We start from the raw sequence: 26,687 nt of genomic DNA on the forward strand, positions 1-26,687 counted from the left end.
GGGAGAGAGGCAGTGGCTTCAGGAACACCTGAAACCAAAGCTGCTCTCCCTCTGTCTTGTCTTGGCTTCTCTCTGGGTACTGTCATCAGTAGTTCAGCTGTCAGTAGCTCCCAAATTTCATATCTTATGGTTCCCAACAGCAGAGAGACTGACTGTCTCCCAGTTCCAAATTGAAAAATCCCAGGCAAGACTCTGATTGGCCTGACTTGGGTCAGGTGCCCTCTCTGCACTAATCACTATGGTCTAGGGTAGACAGACATGAACACAGACATGGCCACTAGGGGACCCACCCCTGTTTATCAGAGGCAGGCACCAGACAAGGCAGAATTATTGAGAGTTGGGCAGCAACCCTTCCTATATCAGGAAGGGAAAGCTGAGAGGTTCTAGATTCTTCCTTAGGGCTATGAGCCTGGTTTAGGCCTATAAAAACACAAAGAAGAGACATCCACTGCTGGCCCTCACAACCAAGGTCCACTTCTTCCTTTGCAGGCCTCTGGTGGTGAGTCATCTTGGAGAGGCCAGGCTTGCATGTTTGCCTCCAAGTACCTGACTTTATCCCACTGTCATTATGGCTCTGTCTATGAGATGAGCCAAAGGTGAGCCAGCTCCCTGCATTACAAATCCTCTCTTAATCGCTAACAATATGGGGTTGAAAGCCACACCTTAAGCTCCTGCCTTCTTCCTCTTCCCCCATCAACTCCTGTCCAGTCTCCTCGTGTCCTTCCGGCATAAACTGTTGGGATTTGCTGATACCCCATCAATGGGTGTAGTGTGCTGGACAGGAAATGATCACTTAGTTGGGGAGAGGGAACCCTGAAAGGACTCATTGATGAGCCAGAGGGAAACTCTCAAATCAGAACTTTTCTCCCCCCTCTTTTCTGTTCTATTCCCCTACCCCCTCCCTAGTTACAGAATCTCACAGGAAAGGAATGCTGCTCCCCCCACTTCTCCCTTGCCTGGAGGGCTCATTTCCTGTGTGTCGAGAGGGGACACACGGCATGAGGCAGCTTGTACGATGCGCTGGCCCTAGTCATGAGCATGGCCAGGCCTGTCCATGTGGGTCATTGTTACCCTGTAGATGCAGTTTGGAAAGGGGTTGGGATGGTTCTTTGGAATTTAACCTTTCAACCAAGCATTTTGGGAACCCATTTTTCAGAACTTGACATGATGACTTGTAATGGCCTTCATTTTAGAAAGCCTTTCTTATTTATCAGGATCTCTGATTTTAATATGGCGTTCCTATAGAGGAAGAATAAATGGCATTGCTAATTCCGTCTCTGGTCACTGGTGGCTCTGAGAACTCAGCTTGGAGCTTAGGCACTGGGGACACATTGCCTGGGACCAGTTACTGGCTCTGTCACTCTGTAACTCCAGAGAGGTTCCTTCCTTAGCTTCTCCATCTTCTCATCTGTAGAATGAAGGTTCACATGGTACCCACTCAGTAGAGTTGTTGTGAGGAGGAAATGAGCAAATCCATGTTTTCCCCGGCACATGGTTGTCTAGTGAGTTACTTGGTGTTAACAGGTGACAAGGATGCTGGGCTGCCTGGCTGAAGGGTCTGGGCGCTTAGTACCTCCTGTCATGGTGTTGCTTTCTCGTTTTCATCCCTTGGCTTCACTCTGCTGAGTTGCCGCTCAGTGCCAGGGCTGTGTCAGAGCGTACACAATCCCACAAGCTGTCTCTGGAGCTTGCCACTGGGACAGGACGGAGTGAGTTGGGAGGAGGGGTGTGAGCCATAGAGCGCTATTCTCAGAATCCTTTTGCTCCTCCCCTTTTGGGCTGAGGCCCACCTTGGAACCCTGGAAGTACTGCGCCGACTAAGCCAGCCCGGGGAAAGCTGCCTAACTGGCTTTACTAACTCATGGTTCTGGGCTTTCTGGGGACTGTATACTTTTCTTTAGTATAAGTATATCCCATATATTGCAGGAGATATACTAAAAAGTTATTCATTGGGACTTCCTTGGTGGTCCAGTGGTTAAGAATCTGCGCTTCCACTGCAGGGAGCACGGGTTTGATCCGTGGTCAGGGGAACTAAGATCCCGTATGCCACATGGTGCAGCCAAAAAACATTTTTTTGAAGCTATTCATTGTTTATTTGAAATTCCTGTTTTATCCTTTGTCCTGTATTTTTCACTTGCTAAATCTGGCAGCCTTAGCCTGGCTGTGCATGGCAAGGGTGGAAGTATGAAGATGAGGAAACCAGGCTGGCTCGTGGTAAGAGGGAATTGGCCTTTGCCAAGGCCTCCACCACATTTGCACTTTTGCAGGGCAGAGTGGCACAGGCGGAGGGACACTCATTTGAGAAGGACAAGGTCCCTTCCTTCTAGGAGTCTGTATCTAGTGGGGAAATAGACTTTTAAGCAATTTAGTCCACTGTAGATGAAATAAATACTAGATTGAGGTACAAGTAACATGCCAGGGGATGAAGAGGAAGGAAAGAGCATCCTTCTTGGGAGGGGGCAACTAAGAAGATGCCCATATAGTTTTTTAATTAATTAATTTATTTATTTTTATTTATTTTTGGCTGCACTGGATCTTTGTTACTGCGCACGGGCTTTCTCTAGTTGCGGCGAGCGGGGGCTCCTCTTCGTTGCGGTGCGCGGGCTTCTCATTGCGGTGGCTTCTCTTGTTGCGGAGCACGGGCTCTAGGCACACGGGCTCAGTAGTTGTGGCACGCGGGCTCTAGAGCGCAGGCTCAGTAGTTGTGAGGCACGGGCTTAGTTGCTCCGTGGCATGTGGGATCTTCCCAGACCAGGGCTCCAACCTGTGTCCCCTACCTTGGCAGGTGTATTCTTAACCACTGCACCACCAGGGGAGCCCTGCCCATATGGTTTTGATTGGTGACAGTGGCCTAGAGTGATATAGCCACCACCCCCACTCCAGTTTGAGGGGATTTGGTTGCTTTTTGAGATTTATAGTTATCGAGGTAAAGTATGTCCCTAACTTATTTCTTAGTTTGTTCGTTCATTTATGCGTACTTGTCTGCCTCCTCTCCATCTGTCCATCCATCTGTCCATCTGCCCATCTATCCATCTATCCATCCATCCATCTATCCATCTATCCCAATCTATTCAGTCTTAAGTGCCTGCCTTCTGTGTCCCAGGAAGGATGCCAGGCTCTGGGTGGGGATTTATTGGTGAGCAAAAGCAGATCTGGTTACTGCTTTTATGGGACTTACAGCTTAATGAGGAAAGACAGATTTTAGTTTAAAAATGTATATACATATTATTTTATATGATTCCAAATGCTACAGAGAGAAGCACCATAGACATATTTTAGGGAAACCTTATACTCTGGTATCAGAGCAGACTTCCCTGAAGAAGTAAGTTTATCTGACAGACCAATGAGTTATTTTCTTTTATTTTGGGGGCTCAGGGTTTCTTTTATGCATCTTTCCAGACAAGCAAGAATGTACACATACAATTCTAATAACCCGCTTGGTCATTCACGCCCCCCTGAAATCCTTCCAAGGGCACTAGGATAAGACCCTCTACTCTGCCCAAAACCTTCTTCTCTTCCCATGTTTCTTTCTTGAGCCTTCAGCCCCAGTGGTTCTGCCACCTTCTCACTCAAGGGCCTGTGAACCCAGCCCCTCTTCCCACCCACTGGGAAGCACCAGGTATGGAACCTTTAGACTTGTGCTGTCCGATGCAGTAAGCCACCAGCCGCATGCAGCTAGTTACGTGTAAATTTAAGTTAATTTAAAAACTTAAAGATCAAATTATAAAAATTCAATTAAGTTCATTTAATTTTTTTAAAATGAAATGAAATTTAGTTTCTTCGTCATACTTGCTGCATCGCAAGTGCCCAAGAGCCGCAGTGGCTAATGGCTACATACCGAGCAGATACAGAACATTTCTACCATCACAGGAAGTTCTATTGGACTGTGCTGCCTCTGACCACTGGGGACACACAGCAGGCTCGATCTGGCTTTATGCCCACCCCAGTGTGCTCTGCCACCTCCCAGGCCCTCCCCAGTTGTCCTCTAACATCTTCCAGGCCCCCTGCGGCAGGAGGGGGACTGTATTCCACCGTGATTTGCCCCATCCATAGAGCAATTCAAATTCAACAGCTCTTCCAAACACCTCTTCTGGAAACCAGGTCAGTTACTAGAAAGGGCTTCTAAGGGCATTTCAGATGTCAAGCTGGGAACAGGGAAAGGAGAGGCTCTAGGTCTCCAAGTGGAAATTGGTTTCTTCTAAAAATAATCCACCACTCAGCCCTATCTGACCAAGAAAGGGACCTGTCCCAGAGGGAGCTGGCAGGGACAAGGCCTGATATTGAGGCCTGTTTAGTTATAAAGAGTTTGGATTACTTGGAGGTGGAGTTAAGGGGAGAGGGAGCAGGGAAAAGGACCGCAGATGCTCTTAAGTTGCCTTCTCTTTGGTGCCGGACCACGTTTCCAGCCTCTGTAAATTTCCTTGCACAGCTCCTTCACTGTTAAGTGTCTCCCCCAAGACCTGGCCCCACCGAGGAAGGACCAGAAGGCTCTCTGAAGCTCCGGCTCCATCAAAGGTTGTTTCACAATCTGACCTACAAGGCGCTGGGATGCAGTAATTGCTCTGCAAACATTGGCTCCATAGTGCTGCTGGCCCTTTAGTCTGAACTCTGGCCAGTGAGTGCACAGGGTCAATATTTGATCAGAGCTGGGAGAGGCCCTTTAGCCTCCCCCATGCTGCTTGGGAGAGAGTTAAGAAGGCTGTTCAGGTTTGCTCATTTGTTCTAAAGGGCTTAACCTATTATGAAGAGCTTTTATCTCTCTTCCTTATTCATCTCTCCAGCGTCTCCACCCACTTACCCACCCAGGGTCACACTCACTTTTCAGCTCTCAAATAGCCAGGCTTATGATGGGTGAACAAAACTATAATCTGCAAATTGTTAAAACCAACCTTAGGAGGGATGTGTATGTGTGTGTGGGCGTGTTCTGATGTAATATATGGAGAGTTACAGGATCACAGCATTTTTATAATTAGAAGAGCTCTACCCCCCAGTCCCTCATTGCAGGTAAACATCTGTGTTCATTTTTCTATTCCTTAAATTTATGTGAGCTTTAGTTTGGTTTGATGTCCAGAGCAGGCCTCAGCTCAGGTCAAACTGGGGTGATCCTGGTGTGTGCAGGGATCAACCTGAGAGTAGAAGAGGGGTCTGGGGGAGGTGTCTTCCCTGCAGGCTCTGTCTTTTAATCATCAAGGCAAGCTCTGTGTTGTTTGAGATCATTGACCCTAGACTAAAGCCTGGGGGAGGTAACTTGCCACGTTCTAAGAGCAGTTTTGTACCAAGGATTCTAGAGAGTCCCAGCACATGGTGTGGCAGTTCTAGTGCCAGCAGTGTGATAAGCTGAGGAGCAGTGTGATAAGCTGAGGGTCATTGTGATTGCTCGTATGCCCTGGACAGACAAGAGCATTGGCCTTAACTGAGGTCAGTCCCCAGTCCCAGGAAGCCTCCTATTGTTTGCCGTGGCAAAAATGGGAAACATAGGGGATGGCTAAGTAAGCTGTTGTCTCATACCACTTTGTACAACAGTCAAAACCATAGAGACTGATCGGTCCCATGGATGGAGCTCTAAGAAATGTTAATGAATGCCCAGTGCGAGTTTCAAAACATTGTATCATAGCAATAATGCAAAAACAACAAGATACATCTTGTATAAGTACATGCACAGCATACGTATGCAATTATTTTTAAAAGGTCTGGAAGGATACACTCCAAATTGGTAAAAGAGTTATCTCTGGAAGAGGGCTGGGGACATGGATGGGAGGGAGGGCTTGGTCAAAGGGGAACCTTAGCCTTATTTGTAATGTCTTACTTGTTTTAAAAAGGAGAATGTATTCATGTATTACTTACAACATTTATATATAATAATTAAAAGATACCTGTGGGAGGAGATGGGAAAAGTGGGAGGTCTAAAATAAACTGTGTTCCTCCTGGTCATTACAGTATAATGGGACAGAAAACACACAGGTTAAAAAAATAGACATTAATAACATATCTAACAAGAGAAAGAAAATGAAAATGATTATTAAAATCACATTACCTCATATTTCCTGAATCACCATTCTAGATCATTCCTATGGAATGTAACCGGTTAGAATCCATTACAGCAAACCCCAGGAACCTCTCCAAGTTATCTTGTCAAACTGGAATCTTGTATTCCAGTATTGCCTACAACACATGAACTGTGTATTGGGCCAAGAAGCACTTGGGTGGCGGTTCTTGTGTCATGATGAACCACGCTGAGAGCTTCTTGGCTGTGGAGTGCAGTGGTTAAGGGCAGGTACTCCAGGGTCAGGACGGTTGGATTCCAAGACCAGCTCCAGCACTTACTAGCTGTATATAACCTTTGGTGAGTTCTTTAACCTCTCTGTACCTCGGTTTTCTCATCTGTGTAATGGGGATAATAAAAATACCTGCCTCATGGGGTGATAGTAAGAATGAAATGAGACAATCCATGTAAAGAAAGCCCTGAGAATAGTGACTGGTGTGGAGTCCCTAGACAGGGAAGCTGAGAACTCACCAGTTAGGTCCTCAGAAACTTAACTTCAAGAGAAAATAGCTGGACATCCCTACTCCAGCTGGAGGCCGAGGTTTCTTCCTGTGCCCCATCTATACAGACTTCACTTTCACCACATAGCTCTGTCTGCGTCCAGGTGGGAGAGGCAGGTGGTGGTGGTTAGGTCTTCCCAGATAAACTGTTTCACCTCCGAAGTGTAATTACCAATCCACCATCCTCTGTTAGGAAAACAGCCTGTTCAGAAAGTTGCTATTTGTCGACAGTTTTTCCTTGCTCTTGGAAAGAGGCATCTTTCAGATTCCTGATGGAACACAGGGGGATTCCAGGGGAGCCCTGTGGGGATTCCAGTAGCTCCTGGGAATTCTGTGGCTGGCTTCCCCTCCCCCGGGAGCTGGCTCTGCCTCAGCTGCTCCCTTTCATCTGGCCCCACGGCCTGAGGGTGAACTCCAGTTTCCTCTCTGTCTACCGATTTCCCCTCTGGCAGGTTCTGCCTAGCGGAGGGGAGAGGGCCGTAGGGTGTCTGTTCTCCAGGAAGTGTTGGGTGGGGAAGGCCTGGGGAAATGGTACCTCCAGGCCGGCTCAGGTTGGAAAGCTGTTCACTGAGTTGGAATCCTGGGTTGCTCGGTGCCCGGCTAGCATGCACTTGAAGGTGGGTTTATTTTTTTTCCACTCCAAGCAGATGAAGTTTGCAGTTTGTACAGTGACTCCTTCTTGTGCAGTTTCCCCAGCCCCACGGGTTTAGGAATGACCTTGTACATGAGGGGTCTTGCAGGTCCAGAATAGATGGAGAGAGGTGACCATGGGCATCGTACATGGGGCAGGGTGTCCACACGTCCGTGCCAGATGCATACGGTGGCCGGGTCTGCTGTCAGCCATCCCCACCGTCTGCCCCGGCAGAGCTTAAGGATGCAAAGAGAGGAGAGGAGCTTGTCCGACGGTCTGAAGCAGCCAGAGCTGTGGGATCCTTGTCATGCTGCAGGTGCACTTGGGAAATTAATCTTTTCCTATACAGATGAGTACCTGGTCTGTGAGCACCTGTCTTGGTACCTGCGTGCATTTGGTGCATGTGGTCTTCCTGGCAAATGGTCTGTAGGTGGTCCTGGCACACATCTCCCAAGGAGTTCCTCAGGGACCAAGCCGTGTCTGACGAGACCCTCACTTGTGACCGCCAGGAAGTCAGGAGCCATCTCTGCCTTTTTCTGTTCGCTCATCCTCCCTCAGGGGCAAGGTAGGATTGTCACACAGTGGGGGAAGCCCCTTTGTAGACATTGGGGAAGATTGTAAGAAAAGCTGGAATGTCCTCTGGGTAGTAAACCTTGGCACTATTCTTTGGCTCTAAGCTTCTGGGTGAAGTCTGGTGGGTGTGGGCACTGGGGACTTAGGGAGCTGCCTGCTCCCCCAGTAACTGTCCTGCAGGGCGGACGAGAACACATCTTTCAGGGAGAGAAATCAGCTGTGTGCAAATATCTCAACATGGGAGGTACATGCTTGCCGACCAGCATTAACCAGATCTGCTGGCGAACTGGGGTGGAATTGAGTTTCATGACCAGAAGGCCCTTAGAAATCATCTATCAGGATGATAACATATCTGGCACTCATGCTGCCACTTTCTGGTCTTGTGTCCACAGCAGGCATCACTAATTGATCACAGCACATTCCCATCCGGTGCCCGTGGCTGACACTGTTCCATGGGTCCTGAGCCCATACATGGTCTCAGAGTCTTTCTGAAAAAACAAACCCAGATATCTTCAGGAAGACATTACCTATCAATTGGCAATGGTACCTTGAGATGAAATTTATTGGCCACCCTCTGATGTAGTCCATTTCCTTTATTTGACAGATGAGGAAATGAGGCCCTAAGAGGGGAAGTGACTCGTCTACATTACAGGGCCAGCAAGTGACAGCAGGACTAGAGCTCAGGCGCTCTAGGTTTAGTTTATTCCAATCTGGAATTCTAGCCTCCCCTCCAGAAGTCTTCTTTCTGTTTTTGGTTGAGGAGGGCAGGAAGCCCCTGTTGCATCACCAGGAGAGCTCCTGGGGGGAGGGGGCAATCATTCACCCTTCCTGGAGAGAAGATGCCTGTGCAGAGCAGAAGACTTCTCTCCGCCTCCCAGAAAGTTCTGCCCAGCTGCTGCCTGGAGCTCAGCCCAAGCGTCCTGCCTACCACTGCCCACTTCTCTCATTGGGTAATAAATCTCAGCTTTGCCAGAGGTGGCATCTGAGTCAGGCCACACCTGCCTGATTGCTCCGAGCTGCACACCTTGTTTTCCCGGCGTGAGGGTGTCATGTCAGGGTGTATTTGGGTGTGACATCAGCGAGGCCCTGCTGCCACCACTTCCCTCTTCCTCAGGCCCCAAGGTCTGACCTAGCAAGCTCAGCTCTGCCCGCACCGGGCCCCCATCTACCCCTCTTTGGATAACAAATGGAGAGTTGGCTGCACAGTGTCCCCTCCAAGCTGGAGAATGAAGGGAAGGAAGATCTATAGTGGTGGCCAGGTGAGTGGTGTGTGTGTGTGTGTGTGTGTGTGTGTGTGTGTGTGTGTGTGTGCGCGCGCGAGCTGCGTGAAGCCTTCAACTGTGACCAAGGCACTCCCTTCCCACAGGAAGGAATTTCAAGTCAGTCCTGGCATCTTGGAGGAGTGCCAGCTACATGCCTGGCACTAGGCTTGGTAATGGGGACCCCGAGGGGAGAAGTCAGGGTCATCCTGGGTGGAAAAGCCAGGCTGACAGCCTTAGCCTGAGCCAGAGCCGCCAACTGGTGGGAGAATCAGGGTAGGCGCAGAAGGCGTAGAATGGGTGAGCAATCAGGGTGTAGACCACTGCCATCAGCCCTGCTGCTTGGGCATCCCAGCCTGCTTGTTGAGGTCTTGGCGTCCTTGTATCCCCTCCTCAACAGCAGCAACAGTTGGTTTTGCTTTTGACTCTTGTGGACCTGAGACAGCCAGTGTGAACTGTGGGAGCCTGAGTTGTGGGCTTGTTGGAAGGAAGAGAGCCACAAGCCAGGTGACCCAGAGGTGCAGTGATTTCCCTCACCGGCACCCTGCCACCCCTGGGCATCAGCCCCCATGTGATTTGGGGGGCTGCAATTACTGTATCTCCGGTACATTTCCTCAGGCCAGGCCATTGTGCGAGTTACTGGAGAATTGTAGTTCTTTCCTTTATATCCAAAATTTAGCTAGAGCCAAGGAAAAAAGATTTTAGATTCCTCAGAGACCTCCACAGTTGGGTGATAGCAGGCTCTCCAAAAGAGCCCGTGGGATTCTTGGTACCAACTTCCCAACTTTCCGAGTGGAGTATTTTGCTCTCAGTGATGGGAAGCTCAGGCTTTGTTGTCAGACAGACTTACATGAATGTGACTTCATCCCTACTACCTCTTATCAGCTGTGTGACCCTGGGCCATTACCTAACCTCCAAGAGACTCAGCCTTCTCATCTGCTAAATGACTCTAATTGTAAAAACTGCTTCCTAGGGTCCTTGTGAGATTTTCAGGAGACAACGCACAGGAAACCTTTCCCACTGAGACTGAAGCAGCTATGGAGAGCCATTAGGATGGCGATCACAGCCCGTGGACACGGTGTCTGTCCAGCCTGAACTAGGGAAACATTCCCAGCCACGAAAGGGTCTTAGGCACCCCCAAGCTGCAGTAAATGAATGCTCCAGGGCTGGCCAGGAGACAGCCCCAAATGCCAGCCAGGGTTTGGCTCCATCTGCTAATTAGGGAGCATTTATCTGGTGCCCAGCAGAACAAAGTGGCCAGTTCAGCCATGCTGGAAGGCTGAGCTCAGTGCTGGCTGGGGGCTGGGGAGGAGACTCGGAATGGGACGGGCATGGGGGCATCCCTGGGGCTAAATGGACCACATTCAGAAATGGCTTAAAAAAAAAACCCACCCAAACAGGAAGCATGAGGCTGGTGTACAGGCTGGAGCTGAGATGCTGGCAGAGAGGGTGGCTCTGGCGCACAACAAGCAGCCATTCTTCCCACTGAGACGGTGCCGACCTGCTCTCCTCAGGGCATCTCTGGTGAAGGCCAGCCTGCTGGCTCCCCAAGGAAACGAGCTTGTTTTTATCCTGTGGGTGGAGGGGAGGGATGGCCTAAGAAATCGAACACATGTAGGAGGGCTCAAAACTGAGATTTTATCCGTCGTATTATGTACTTGGGGGACACTTTGGGCCAGTTTGGAATACCTAGGTTTCTTGGCTGTGTAGTTGAGAAACGAGGTGAGGGAGGGTAGAGCTGCAGAACCACCCTTTCTGCAGGTGGGGGCCCAGGATCTAGACCGGCCGTCTGGCTCTGGACTCCACAGGCTAAACCCTTCTGTCCACTCTCCCCTGTAACTTTGATGTGCCCCTACATGGGCTAGAGCACTGCAGAGCCAGCCTGGGAGATCCCAGCACCTCAGAGAGGAGGGGGGTCCTTTCCCTCCCTTACCAGGAAGGCTTCAGCTGCAGAGCAGGTGGGGCTGGGCTGGCCTCTGGAGGTGGGTACTGCCCTGACCCACTGCTCAGGCTGGGGAGGGTTTGGGCTGGGCTGATAGAGAGAGAAATTGTCAGTTTCTGTATGTTCATTTCCTTTTCTCTGCCCTTGAGTCTTGGATTCTCCCTACGGTGTTCTCTCTGTGTCTCTCTCTTTCCCCAGTTTCTCGTTATCTCTATCTCCCAAGGGTCTCTGAGTCTGGGCCTATCTCTGGGCATAGCTCTGTTCATCCCTGTGACCTTTCCCCAGCCTCCTTTCTGGAGGTGTTTTCTCTGGCTCTGCTATGTCTTTGTCAGTCTCTGGGTCTCTTTTGTCTGTATGTCTTCCCCCCGGGAGGCTGCCATGTCCCAAGCAGGAGTCTGGGAGAAGGGCAGGTGAGGGCCTGACTGTGACCTGTATGGGGGGTCGCTGACTGTGATGAGCAAGGGGCTTGGCAAGGCTGCACCCTCAGAGGCGAAAGCCCCGATGGGGAGTGGGGCTGCTCCCCCTTCTCAGGGGAAATTAACCATTTTCCTGACAATGGCTTATGTGTAGACATTCCTTTTGGAATCCAGTGATGGTCTTGGCACCCTGGTGGGGAGCCTGCCCTGCCTCCAGAGGGCACCCATGATGGCCAGCCATTGGTCTTCCCCCTCCTAGAAGAGATGTGACTGCAGTCCCCCTGCCCCAGGCCTGGCGGTGCTCTCAGCCCTCACCCAGGCTGCCCCAGAGAGTCGGGCTCGGGGCTCCTGTGGGTAAGGTGGGGACCACAGGCTGGCTCTTCCTCTTCTCTAGCTGGACAGAGGGTCTCATCTATCTGTTCCATCGCCTAATCCCTTCCTGCCCCGTGCTAGCTGTTCCTCCAGGGCCACGCCTGCCCCACTGCTGTCCCCACTAGAAATAGCTGAGCAGTAGGCATTCACCCAGGCGAGGGCATGGCCCTTGCAGGCTAGCCCCCAAATATGGTACCAGCTGTCGGGCATCTGGGTCAGGTAGGGCACCAGGAATAGGCTTGGGGTGGGGCTCTGTTCTCCTTGGGCATCTTCTCAATGGGGGCTAGTTCTCTGGGCCCAGACTCTGTCGTCAGCTAGAAGGCGGGTGGGGGTGAGCACCTGACCATGTTTGTTGAACACCTGCTATGGGCGAGTCACTGGGTCCAGGGTGGGGCTGAGCGGTGGAGACAGATGCAGCATGAACTGACCGCAGGCTGACCCTTCAAGGCATCTCCACTTAAAAGTCACACGTATGCCTGCACCTCAGCGTGCTCCGAACCCGGCCCCTATCTAGACCCCTCCGTCCTCCTTCCCCTCCTCCCTCCTTCCCTCTCTCAGTCACTGCACCATCTCTTACCCCTGCAGATCCCTCCTCTCTGCCCCAGGCCCCTCGGCCAAGCCCTCCTGATTCCTCCCTTGTATCTACTGCCTTGTTACCAGGCCTCCCAATGCTCCAGTCCGGCCCCTTCCAGCTGCTTCTGTGCATTGCAGCCAGTCAGCTTTCCTTTTCTAGTGTTTATGTTTAATTATGAATTTTTTTAATCCTACAGAAAACAATATAATGCATCTGTAGACCTACTGATTTAACAGATGTTCACATTTGCTACATTTTATTCACATGTTTATTTTAAAGTGAGGTGTAATTGACATCAGAGACTTTTTTTAAGAAATAAATTGGTGCCGATAGAGGAGGTGTCTGATAAATGCTAGATTCCCTTCCTCCCGCCTCAGGTTTTACCGAGAAGGTGGAACTGGAGGTGGGCCTAGGGGAAGGGCTGGGTTTGGTGGACTGAGAAGGGAGACTGCACGTGTGAAGGTGTGGAGGCAGGACTGCCTGGCACGGCCCAGGTCAGGGAATCCCTGCTTCTGCAGAGGATGGAGCCCCGCAGGGAGGAGCACAGGTGCCTGCGGTCCTCCAGCGGCCAAGCCCTTTCCCACCTTGCCCTTCCTCATCCTCCCACACCTTGTCCTAGGTGGGCAGCTGCCGTGTTTATGAGGTCGCGAGGAGAAGCCATCACCTGGGTCTGCATCAGTGCTGTCACCTGGACAGCCAACCTGCAGCTGGGCGCCAGGGTGGGCTCCGCGGGGAGCTCTTCCTCTTGTGTTCCCTGCTTCCCTGGCAGGAGTCAGGTTCTTCCCTCCAGGAAAGCCTCGTGAAAGCAGCTGGCCTGGTGCAGAGCCTGGGGAGGGGTAGGGTGGCCAGCCTCACTGCATGGACCACTTGACTAGGCTCCCCTGGCAACTCTGCCTGAGTTTTAGTTTTTGCTTCAGGGATTTTTCTCTTTTTCTTCTGGTCTCCACCTTGCCTTCCCCTTCCATGAACTGTGAACAGACACTAGGACACCCTTAGCCTAAAGGGCCTCCAGAAAGGAGAAATTGCAAGAAAAGCCTCCTGTGGGCCAAATGGCTGACCTCAGTGACCAGGAAGGGAGCCCTCAAGGCAGCGATGCAGCGTCAGCCCTTGATGTCATCAGGCCAGATCTGGGCACTTGGGCTGCCCAGGTCAGCTGTTAGGAACACCTGAGGTGCCAAAGGGATTCAAACCCTTTGAATGCAGCCAAGCTCTGCCCTCTTCCTCTCCGTCTGCTCTGCCCCCACCCTGGTCCAGCCCCATCACCTCCCACCTGGGCAGCTGAGCAGGCCTCCTGGGGGACCTCCCCTCACATTCTTGTCTTCCCACCAGTGATGCTTCTGAAAATAAATCAGATCGTATCACACACCCCTTTTATAACCTTTCTGAAAGCCTTCCTTTCTTTTGGGAATGAACCCCCAGTTCCTTACCGCCAGGCCCTGTGTGGTGGGTCCCCACCTGCCCTTCTAGACCTGTCCCCTGCCATCCTCCTTTCCTGTCTCTCAGCTCACCCCCTTGATCCTGGGGCCCCAAGTGCAGTGCTCTCTCAGTGCCTTTGCCATTGCTGTCCCCTCTGCCTCGAACTCCGTTCCCCCAGGTCTTCAAGCAGCTGACTCCTGGGCACTCGGGCCTCACATGACACCTCCCAGAGAGGCCTTCCTTGATCACTTCCTCAGAGACCCCCCCCAGCCCTGTCACATTGTCACATTCTGTTGTCTTCAACAATCTATCATTATCTTATTTAACTCTTTGTCTATTGGTTATGTGTCATCCCGGCTGGAATGTGAGCTTTAGGAGAGCAAAATCTTGCTTTTTCATTAACTTCTGTTTTCCCAGTGCCCAGAACAGTGCCTGACAGAGCAGGTGCTCAGGAAATTGTTGTCGAATGAATGGATGGGTGCATGGCGAGCTGGCACTGAGTGCAGGAAATGGGGAGAGAGAGGCCCACAACCTCCTTCTCCATGCGCCAAAGACAATGTCTGCTGCGTAGCTCCTGTTGCTCCTCCTGGATGCCCATCTTTGCTTGTAGGCTGGACTTGCCATTAGGGACACTTGTAAGGATTAGCTGGAATAGAAAGTAACTTTCAACTTTAAAAATATTAGAGGGCTTCCCTGGTGGCGCAGTGGTTGAGAGTCCGCCTGCCGATGCAGGGGACACGGGTTCATGCCCCAGTCTGGGAAGATCCCACATGCCGCAGAGTGGCTGGGCCCGTGAGCCATGGCTGCTGAGCCTGCGCGTCCGGAGCCTGTGCTCCGCAACGGGAGAGGCCACAACAGTGAGACCCCCGCGTACCGCAAAAATATATATATATATATATTAGAGAACGAGGTGCATCTGGAAAACAAGAATACAGTGCTGAGAAAAATATGCAAAGATCACTAAAAGTTATGAGAAATTAGAAATGCCATTGCAAAATAAGAAATTCATTAGAGGGTCTGGGGGAAAAATAAAGAAATCTTCTAAAAGATTAAAAAACAGAACTTGAAAGAAAAGTTAAGACAAAGAAGATCAACCCAGGGGTTCAATATCTGTTGAACAGGAGCTCCTACATGAGAGAACAGAAAATATAACAGAATATAACAGAGAGGGAGAGAAATTAATGAAAACAAAATTTCTAATAATGAAAAGAATATGTCTTTGGATTTAAAATTCTTATAAATGCTTCGGATTGATGATTTCCAAAGATGGCCACAACATCTCCTGTACCACGTGACTTTTGCGATAAGACTTTATCACTTCTTTCATTAAAAAGAGTTTCCTCAGTCTAAAGGTCTCCCAACTGAGCTATTTTGACAATTATACTCCAATAAGGATGTTAAAAACAAGACAAAACAAAACAATATGATTGTTATCCATTTGGGCCAGATTAATAAGAAAAACAGAAACCACATTGTTTCAACAGAAAGATTACAATGTAGGTAATTGGTGATCTAACTCTGGCCAACTAGGAAGCAACTAGTCACTCAATGGCAGTGAAAAAACCCCAAGAGTCTTGGCCACTGGATTAGCCCCTCCACTCGGCCCCTGTACTAGGTTGTCTCCCCTGTAGTATTTGTTGTATTGTCACCTCCCACCACAATCATGATGGTGGCATCCATGGCAGCTCTGTTGGTTCACTCTCAACTCAGTGTGTTCTGTAACCCCTTTCCTCTGGGATAGTCAGATATGTGATTCCCTTCATACCTCATAGAAGCCAAGAGAAGCTTAGGTGCACTTAAGTCCTTCTTATGCCTAACTATAATGGGTGCAGTTTCCCAACATGCATCTCCTAATGAGTGTGAAACCATCCTGTTAAACAGTCTCCATTTAGATTCCCAAATATGATTATGGAACAAGTTCCTCGCTGCCATTTCAAGCCGCTTCAGTCAAATTCACCTCCTACCTCTGGGCATCTGTCTAGAGAGAGGAGATCAAGACATACATTCTACTGACAGCCTCATTTATCTGCTGTCTTCCTTATCATTGAAATTCCTCAAGAGTCTGAGGGACAGGCTTCTGTTTTGCTCTGGACCCCTCTATGTTGAACTCTATGATATAGCTCACCAGGTCTGTAGGTCAATATATTCAATGTATGCAAGCCAGTATTTAGGAAAGTATTTATTCCTAGATAAAGCTTTGTTTTAAATATAGTTGTCTGTCTTTAAAACAGAAAAATATGCTATTATGAAGATCAGAAAAAAAAAAGGAAGTTTCCTCTATTCTTAATCCTGTGCTTATCCTGAATCACAGGCTCCAACGAGAATATCTTCCCCTTGAAAATATTCTTATTTGTAAGAAATAGATGATTAAATAGCTAATTATGTTTGTAAAAAAGATAAAATTATGCTCTAATGAAGAGAGGACGAGAATGAGGTTTGAAGTACCTCTTTCTCTCTTTCCCTTCTTGTTTTTAGTAACATTTTCTTTGGGATAGCACAAATTTAGTGACATAAGAATACATGTCATATTTTCCAGGGGAAAATTTTATTTTCCATTTTGAACTCTCCTATATTGTTTGAAATTTTGTATATTGCTCTAAAATATTTATAATTATTGCTATTGAAGAAGATTTTTATCTTGGGAGAAATATTCCATTTTTTAATGAAAGAAAAGTCTATGCATAGAAGTAAAGAACTTTACTGTGCACACGAACTACTTAGCATCTTGTTAAAATGCAGATTCTGATTCAGCAGGTCTGCCTGGGGCTTGAGATTTTGCATTTCCACCAGACTCTCCGGTGATGATATGCTTAGTCTCAGGATCACACCTTGAGTAGTGAGGGCATCATAGAGTATTGGAAAGATATATTTGAAGCCCTTCTCCATTCCTTTCTTTTTCTTCCTTCTGTCCAAATGTGATCTTTCTCCCCTTTGGCCCTGGCCCTTTGTGAGGTGGGAATTTGGCCTGGTGAGGAACGCTGTTCCAGCACTTCCCAGAGGCTGCCAAGGGTAGTGCGGGCTGCCTCAGAGGGATGGTATGCTCTGTCATTGGAGGTGTTCCTGTGAGCGTGAATGGTCATGTGTCAGGGGTGTTGATCCCCGTGTGGGTCGGAGGAGGCGCCTCCCTACAATTCCACCTTGTGCCTCTGTGTGCCTTCTACAAACTTGTGAAACCAGGATCTCAGATTGGAGCTCATTCACCTGTGCTGACTTTTACGGGTCATCTGGCAAGTCCTCAACCCCACCCTTCTCAGTCCTTCCAGGGGAACACTTGGTATTCTAAATACTGTATGTGTGATTTGGTGGATAGGATGGGGAGGGGGAGGAGGGGTGATGGCTTGGCTTTAGAAATAGTTCAGTCATGTAGGAATGTGATGCCTGACTTGATTGGATCTCGGGAGGGAGGCTTCTGCCTTTTAGATTGTCTTCCCTCTTTCAATTTGGTTCAACAGACCTTGACTAAGAACTCCTTTGTATTAGTTAGGACAGGTTAATTGCTGTGTAACAAACTCTCAGGGACTCAATACAATAGAGGTTTAATTCCTGCTCATGTCATAGACCAAAACAAGTTACTAGAGAGCTCTACTCCAGGTAGTCATTCAGGGAACCCAGACTCTCCCATCTGGTGACTCCATTCCCCATGAATCTCTGTTTCCACCCAGCAAGGGTGGGAAGAGAGAGCGTGAAAGATTGCAGGGAGATTTTATGGGTTGCCTGGAGGAGGCACACATCACCCCTGCTCATATTCCATTGGTCAGAATTCAGTCACATGACTGTACCTCCCAGCAAAGGAGGCTAGGAAATGTAGTCTAGCTGTGTGCCCAGCTACATGTCAGACACGGTGATGGACGTTGGGCATACTGAGACACAGTTGCTTACAAGAGGCTCACAGGCTTTTGAAAGGAGGCAGGTGTGTAAACAAATAATTATGATATAGTAGTAAGTGCAGTTCTAGAAGTGTGACCAAACCACAGAAGCAATCTAGAGAAGGGAGTCAATGAGGGCTAAACCTGTGCAAAGGCCTCAGAGGTGGTGGCAGCAAGAGATGGCATGGGGTGGGGCATTCCAAGTAAAAGGAACAGAATGTGCAAAGGCACAGAGCTGTGGAACAGCATGTTATGTCCAGGGAGGATGCAGGCAGCCTGTGCAGTACGTGGGGACATGCAGTAGTGGCAGGGCATGCGACTGCAGAGGTCAGTCGGGGTAGAGGTCATGAATGGGCTTGTGTCCCATGGGAGGCAGAGAGCCAACAAAGGGCTCGAAGCCGAAATGAAACCATCAGATGGGGGCAGGTTGCAGCAGCGTCAGAGATGTTACGTACTTAGTGCTCTCCTCACCAGAACCTTCAAAGAGGTTTCAAGTGTGTTTCGGTCTCTTGTGCTGTAAAGTGTCTGACAGGGGACGATGTGGGAGGATGGGCAGGTGACTTACCCAAGTCACCTGCTGCAGCAGCGCTCCTGATGGGAACTCCCTGGGCCTGTGTGGCTTCTGCCTCACAGTCAGGTGTCACTAGCAACTTCCAGCAGCTCCCAAGCAGGGGAGAGGCAAGATACAGGAGACAGGAAGATACATACTACCGGAGCCTCTTCACCTTGAAAAAGGTGACCCCATTTATCAAGCACTTAGGTAAGCCAAGCACCTTGCTTACCTGTGTAATCTCATTCAATCCCTACACCACCATGGGGAGGCTGTTCTCACTCACTGCCACCTTACGGATGAGAAAACTGGATCCCAGAGAGGTTAAGTGACTTGGCCAAGGTCACATAGCCAGGAGGGAATAAACTGGAATTCTGACTTCAGAGCCCAGGCATTCCATCACTAATCAGAGTTCTAAAATAATGGTAAAACAGTGCTAAGAGAGGTGACTGCTTCTGATGGCTCCCCCCACGCCTGGCGTGCTTTAAAGCGCTTTACATGTACATTTTCTCATTTCAACTTTGCATTAGCCCTCAGAGAGGAGAAAAACAGGTTTGGCACCATTTCACAGATGAGCAGACTGAGGCTCAGAGAAATTACGTAGGAATAATTGCATCTTGCAGTTGGTAGCGCTTTCTCACGTGTCTTCTCCTTGGATCTTCAACACCCACAGAGGCAGGAGCAGTATTTCGCAGATGAGGCCACTGCCACTCAGAGAGGCCAAGTCTCCTGCCCCAGTTGCCTAGCAAGCCTTGGCAGGCTGGAACTGGAACCCTCCGCTCTTGACTCCCACCCAGTGTGCTTTCTCCAAAGGTGTGGGTCTGCATGGTGGGGGGGGTGTGTGTGTGGAATGAGCCTCCTAGGGAGTTTCAGGGGGAGGCAGGGTAGCCACTGGTTTGGACACCTTCTAGGCTTGAGGAGGTCCCCTGGGATAAGGCCACCCTGCACATCCCTGCTTTCTTCCCTCTACATCTCACTGCGGGTGTTGCAGGCTCCACCACGTTAGTGTCACACATGCCCCAGCCAGCTCCCACACACCCGATGAGCTGCTGGGAAAGTCAGAGGCCTCCTCCCCAAGCCCAGCCCCCAAACACCAGCTGGGAAGCTCCCCCGGGGCCCCTAGACACTCACAGCGCCTGGCCAAGGCACCTCCCAGACCAGTCTGTCCCTCATGGTCTCCCTGCCTTTCTGACCTCAGGGCTGTAGGTTCCCAAGCACTTTCCCTGGCCCTGGGGACGCAGGCTAGTGCCATAGCAAGAGTGACGCTGATGACCGCAGTGACAGTAATAGCTCACGTGTGGGGGCTCACGTCTGTGCCAGGCTCTGTGCCAAGCACTTTATACCCGTTATCTCACTGAATCCTCTCACTCATCCTATCAGGCAGGTTCTATCACTGTCCTCATTCCGCAGATGAGGACACTGGATTTGAATCCGGATCTGACTAGCTATGTACATTTATTATTATTCACATTATCCAAAATGTTGTGCAGGCACCGCTGTGAGTTCAGGAAGAGGCTTTTGGGTGGTATATGGGCAAATGCTTTATCTTTTAATAGTGATGTATTGTTTCAGTGTGTGTCGGTGTTAGGGGTTGAAGTCTTGTTTCCCCCAAATGCATATGTTGAAGCTCTAATCCCCAGTACCTCAGAATGTGACCTTATTTAGAAATAGGGTTGTTGTAGATGTAATTAGTTAAGATGAGGTCATACTGGTGGGCCCCTAATCCAATGACTGATATCCTTATAAAAAGGAGAAATCTGGACACAGACATGCACACAGGGAGAACACCATGTGAAGATGAAGCCAGGGATACGGTGATGCTTCCACAAGCCAAGGAACACTGAAGATTGCCAGCAAATCACAGAAACTAGGAGAGAGGCATGGAACAGATTCTTCCTCACCGACCTCAGAAGGAACCAACCCTGCCAACACCTTGTTCTCAGACTTCTGGACTCCAGAACTGTGAGACAGTGTATTTCCACTGTGTGAGCCATTCAGTTTGTGGTCTTTTGTTATGACAACCCTAGCAAATTAACACAGTTAGAATATGTGTATATATAATGTGTGTATACACACACACCAATACACTTATGATTTCATAGAGATTATTGCTTTGGATATGGCTTTTGATAGGCTGAATAATGCTCCGCCACAGAGATATCCACATTCTAATTCCTGGAACCTGAGATTGTTACTTTATGTGGTGAAAGGGGCTTTTTAGATTTGATTAAGGATCTTAAAAAGGGGAGATTATCCTGGATTATCCAGGTGAGCCTAATGTGATCACTAGGATCCCTTATAAGAAGGAGGCAGGAGGGCTTCCCTGGTGGCGCAGTGGTTGATAGTCCGCCTGCCGATGCAGGGGACATGGGTTCGTGCCCCGGTCCGGGAAGATCCCACATGCCGTGGAGCGGCTGCGCCCGTGAGCCATGGCCGCTGAGCCTGCGCGTCTGGAGCCTGTTGCTCTGCAACGGGAGAGGCCACAACCGTGAGAGGCCCGCGTACCGAAAAAAAAAAAAAAAGAAGAGAAGCAACGAGAGAGTCAATGGAAGCAGAGATTAATGTGCTTTGAAGATGGAAGATGGGGCCACGAGCCAAGGAGTATGAGTGGCCTCTGGAAGCTGAAAATGGCAAGGGAACCAAGTCTTCCCCAGAGCTTCAGGAAAGAAATGGCTCTGCTGACACCTGGAATTTTAGTCCCTTAGGACTCGTTTTGGACTTCTGACCTCCAGCACCCTAAGAAAATTAATTTGTGTTGTTTTAAGGCACTGAGCTGTAGTAATTTGTTATAGCAGTAATAGGAAACTAATAATCAACAAAAATAAGTATTTAAGTTTTTCCAGAAAGGGACTCAAAGAAAAGTAATAGATAAATCATAGTAGTGATATTGATACCGTGTAGGTAAGGGGGCTTGTACATATATTTGGGAGACCCTGTCTGTACTGCCCTGCCTTCAAGGGGGAATTGCATCATTTTGGGAAGCCCTGTGTGACCTGAGCTTCACTCCCTTGCTCTGTGTTGTTGAGAAGGTTACCTAACTTCTCTGTGTACCCGCCTCCTCGTCTATAAAACACAGGGCAAATCATACCTACCTTGTGGGCAGCACATAGTAATTCCTCAGTTTTTGCCTCAATCATTGCTCAATATTCTAATCCTCTTTGATTCTCTTAATAGCCCTGAGAGGCAGGCAGGGGAGGATCAATTCACTGATCTTTTTTGAGTGCCCAGCCCCTGCTAGTCACTGTCTCTGCGTGGTTGGTCATGGTGGGTGCAGAGGCCGGGGCACTTGTGAGCATGTGACCCATCCCACCCTCGGGTCTCCTTCATCATGAGATCTCGGCTCTGAGAGGGCAGGAACGCTCCTAGCACAGGAGCCTTCTTTATCCATTCATCTGTTGATGGACATTTAGGTTGCTTCCATGTCTCGGCTATTGTAAACAGTGCTGCAGTGAACATTGGGGTGCATGTATCCTTTTGAATTAGAGTTTTCGTCTTTTCTGGCTATATACCCAGAATGGAATTGCTGGATCTTATGGTAACTCTATTTTATTTTTTTTAAGGAACATCCATACTGTTTTCCATAGTGTCTGCACCAATTTACATTTCCACCAACAGTGTAGGAGGGTTCCCTTTTCTCCACAATTGAGGGTTCTCTTTGATTCTGTACATAACTTGCTATTGGTTGTGAATACTGACTTTTTTTTCCTTCTGTCTTTATGCCTTTCATTTCTTTCTCTTGTGTTAATACCTTGGGAAGCATCATTAATACAATAATGGATGGAAGTAGTGATAGTGGGCAGCGTCCTTGTTTTGTTCCAGTGTTTCTTCACTGAGGTTTGCTATGGCTAAACATTTTCAGATTAAGAAAGTTTACTCCTATTTCTTGTTTGCTAAATTTTTAAAAAATCATAAATAGGTGTTGAGTTTTATCAAATACTTCATCTGCCTATGTGAGAATGATCATATAGTTTTTATCCTTTATTTGATAATGTGCTAAATTACATTAATAGATTGTCTAGTGATGCACCATTCTTACACCTTGAATGAAATTTAATAGAAATGTAACCCTAATGGTATAATTTCTTTCATTCATTTTATTCATTCAGACTGTGGTAGTCAAGAGACCAGGATCTGGAGCCAGATTACCTGGGTTCGAATCCCAGTTCCACACCTTGATTGTGTGGCCAAATTATTTAATCTCTCTGTATATTGGTTTCTTTCTCTGGAAAATAGGGTATTAATAGTACCTACTTCAAAGAGTTGATATGAGAATTAATTGAGATGGGCCAGTGCCTAACACAAACTATTTTCTCAGTAAATGTTATTTTCACCATCAAACATTTATTGAGCACCTGTTTTATGCCAGGACCTGTGCTAGGTGCTGGGAACTCATAGTTAGGGTAACCACATGACCCCATTAACCAATACAGTCCTGTTTTGTACCTTTTATCCTGATGAAATTATTACCAGCCCTCCCTTTCACTCTCAGTAGTTTCCCAATTTGGATGATAAATTATTTGATCACCAACTGATACATGAAGAGATTTATGTAATGTGGATGTGGAGGACCTGGCTGGACTTGATTCATAGCTGAGGTTCACTAATGTGAAGCAGAATTGTGGTTGGGGTCAAGGTAGAGGATCTTCAGGGCCCCACAGGCAGCATAAGCCTTTCCCCTGTCTTCTTGTTTGCATTTTTTTCCAACAGGAAATCTGCCGTCATCATTGTCTTTGTTCCTCTGAATATAAAAGCATCTTTTTCCTATGGCTGCTTTTAAGATTTTTTTCTTTCTTACTGATTTTGAGTAACCTGCTTATGATGTGCCTTGGTATAGACTTCTTTATGTTTCTTGTCTTTGGAGTTGAATTTTGGAGGTCTTTGACTCCATAGAAGAAATCACAAATGGAATTTAAAACAAATTTTTAAAAAATTTGAATCCATAGAAGAAATTTTTAAAAATTAAAAAAAATTTTTTTTTAAATTTTAAAATTTTTTAAAATTTTTTAAAAAATTTTTTGAGCATTGAACATAGTGAAAATGCAGCATATGAAAATTTGCGGGTCACTGCTAAAGCACTGTTTAGAGAGAAAAGTATATCATTACATGCCTAAATTTTAAAAGAAGGTTTAAAATCAATAATCTAAATTTTCACTTTAAGGAAAAACCCCCTAAGCCTAAATTAAGTAGAAGGAAAGAAATTATGAGAACAGAAACAATAACGTAAAAAGCAGAAAACAGTAAAGAAAACTGACAGAACCAAACGTTGGCTGTTTGAAAAGATTGATAAAATTGATAAACTCCTACTAAGAATAACCAAAGAGAGAAAACACAAATTACCCATATCAGGAGAAAGAGAAGATAATTACTTCAGGTAAAATAATAATAAGGGGAGTGTTAGTAACAATTTTCTATCAATAAATTCAATAAGACAACATGGACAAATTGTTTGAAAAACTCAACTTTCCAAAGCTTACTCAAGGAGAAAAAAATGTTAAGTGCCTTTACACCTATTAAAGCAGTTGAGGGGCTTCCCAGGTGGCGCAGTGGTTGAGAGTCCGCCTGCCGATGCAGGGGACACGGGTTCGTGCCCCGGTCCGGGAAGATCCCACATGCCACGGAGCGGCTGGGCCCGTGAGCCATGGCCACTGAACCTGAATGTCGGAGCCTGTGCTCCGCAACGGGAGAGGCCACAACAGTGAGAGGCCTGCGTACCTCAAAAAAAAAAAAGAAGTTGAATTCATAATCAAATACCCTCCTGCAAGGAAAGCTCCAAACCCACATAGTTTTGCTGGTGAATTCTGTCCAACATTCAAGGATGAAATAATACCATTCTTACACTCAGGAGGAAGGAAGAGTTTCCAACTTACTGTGTGAAATCAGCATAATCCTGATATCAAAACCTGATGAAGACATTATAAGAAAGGAAAATATCAGAATACCATGAACATGGATGCAAAATTTTTCATTAAAATATTAGCAAATCATGTCTAGCAGTATATAAAAAGGATAATACACCAGAACCAAGTAGGATTTATCTCAAAAATTCAACTTGGTTCAACATTTCAAAACTAATCAGTGTATTTCACCACATTAACAGAATATAGGAGAAAAAATGCATCAGTAGATTCAGTAAAAGCATTTGACAAAATTCAGCACTGTTTATAATAATAATTTTTTTAATCCTCAGTAAACTAGAAATCAAAGGAAACTTTCTCATCTTGAGCATCTACATAAAACCTACCACTATCATCATAGTTCATGGTGAAAGTCTGAATACTTTGCTCTTAAGATTGGAATAAAGCAAGAATGTTCTCTCTTACCTCTTTTCTTCAACATTGTATTGGACATTCTAGCTAGTGAAATAAGGAAAGAAAAGGCATACTTATTGGAAAAAGGAAGATGTGTAATGACCTTTTTTTTCCTGACATTATTGTCTGTGTAGAAAATACTAAGAAATCTGCAAAAGACAAAAATACCTACTAGAATTAATAAGTAATTTTAACAAAGTTGCAGGTACAAATTCAACATACAAAAACCAATTGTATTTCTGTATACTAGCAGCAAACAATTGGAAAATGAAGGTTTAAAACACCATTAATAATAGCTTCAAAACACATAAAACATGAATGAATTCAATGAAAGATGTGTAAGACCTCTACATTGAAAACTATAATGCATTGCTGAGTGAATTAAAAGAAGGTCTAACTAAACAGAAAGGTTTACCATGTTCATGTATTGAAGTTCTCAATATTGCTAAGGTAGCTTCTCTCCCTAAATTGATCTATCGAGTCAATGCAATCTCAATTAAAAAGAAATCCCAGGAGGCTTTTAATGTAGAAATTAACCACTTCATTCTAAACCGGGTCTGAAAGTGCAAGGGATCTAGAATGACCAAAACAGTTTTGAAAAAGAAGAAAAATTTTGATTTTAAGACGTAACTAAAGACCTACAGTAATCAAGATAGGATGGTGTTTATGTCAGGATATATCTATCTATCAGTGGAACAACACAGAGGGTCCAGAAATAGTAAATCCACACATACATAGTTAATTTATTTTTGACAAAGGAGTTAATGTAATTCAATGGGAAAAGAATAGTCTTTTCAATAAATTGTTCTGGAATGATAAGATATCTACACCCCCAAAAATTTTGAATGGAAGTTTGATATTAAATTTCATTTGAACAGAGAATTCTGCTGAACCCCTCCCCCAAAAAAGATCTGCTAATAAGTGTTTTAGAGGTGCTGTCCGGTCACTCCCAAATCTATTATTTTTATATCTTCATGGGAAAGTTCAGAGTTGTGCCACCATTCTGAGAATCACTAGGTCCCAAAGGTATGATGACCCCTGACTGAGGTGGGCAACTAGCACATGGGCCGGGTACATGGGCAAGGTTGAGAGGCCCATGGAACATAAAAAATAACTTCATTAGGGACTAGGGTACATGATGGTGAATCCTCTCACACAGATCATGACTATGTTCTTAGCTGTACTTTAATTAATTAATTAATTAATTTATTTATTTATTTTTGGCTGCATCAGGTCGTCATTGCTGCGCGTGGGCTTTTCTCTAGTTGTGGCAAGTGGGGGCTACTCTTCATTGTGGTGTGCTGACTTCTCATTGCGGTGGCTTCTCTTGTTGCAGAGCACGGGCTCTAGGCTAGGCGCGCGGGCTTCAGTATTGTGGCACGTGGGCTCAGTATTTGTGGCGCGCAGGCTCAGTAGTTGTGGCACATGGGCTTAGCTGCTCCGTGGCATGTGGGATCTTCCTGGACCAAGGCTCAAACCCGTGTCCCCTGCATTGGCAGGCGGATTCTTAACTACTGCGCCACCAGGGAAGCCCCGGTACAGCCACTTTGGAAGACAGTTTGGCAGTTTTTTACAAAACTAAACTACTAACCATACAATTCAGCAATCATCCTCCTTGGTGTTTAAACAAGTGAGTTGAAAACGATGTCCACACAAAAACCTGCACATGGATGTTTACAACAGCATTATTCATAATTGCCAAAACTTGGATGCAACCAAGATGTCCTTCAGTAGGTGAATAGATAAACAAGCTGTAGCACATCTACGTAATGGAATATTATTCAGTGCTAAAAAGAAGTGAGCTGTCAAGGCATGAAAAGACATGGAGGAACCTTAAATGCATATTGTGCATTTTAAAAATTAAAGAATCTATTTTGAAAAGGCTACATACTGTATGATTCCAACTATATGATATTCTAGTAAAGGCAAAACTATGGAGATAGTAAAGTATCAGTGGTTGCTCAGGTTAGTGGGAAGAGGACGAATAGGTGGAACACAGAGATTTTTTAGGGCAGTGAAACTATGTTGTGCGATACTGTCATGGTGGACACACGTGATACATTTGGCCAAACCCCTAGAATGTACAATACCAAACATGAACTTTAATGTAAACTATGGACTTTGGGTGATAGTTATCTGTCAGTGTAGCTTCATCAATTGCAGTAAATGTGCTGCTCTGCTTTGGGATGTTGATGGGGGGAGACCAGGAATGTGTGGGGTCAGGGAGTATATGAGAA

The 26,687-nt window shown here is 47.0% G+C and overlaps 1 protein-coding gene across 4 annotated transcripts in view; it reads left to right on the forward strand.

Annotated features, from left to right (window-relative positions):
• SH3PXD2A (SH3 and PX domains 2A) overlaps positions 1-26,687 on the forward strand; it is a gene marked incomplete at both ends in the record, with an annotated part of 233,145 nt that overhangs the window by 54,240 nt on the left and 152,218 nt on the right. The window contains 2 exons of one of the 4 annotated variants that reach the window (XM_082855017.1): positions 4,059-4,101; positions 18,816-18,955. The exons of the other annotated variants lie outside the window; for them this stretch is intronic. Of the gene's footprint in view, positions 1-4,058; positions 4,102-18,815; positions 18,956-26,687 lie in introns of those variants that run through there. 4 annotated transcript variants of the gene reach the window in all.

This window comes from Leucopleurus acutus (assembly GCF_964270905.1).
Source record: "Leucopleurus acutus genome assembly, chromosome: 14".
NCBI lineage: Eukaryota > Metazoa > Chordata > Mammalia > Artiodactyla > Delphinidae > Leucopleurus > Leucopleurus acutus.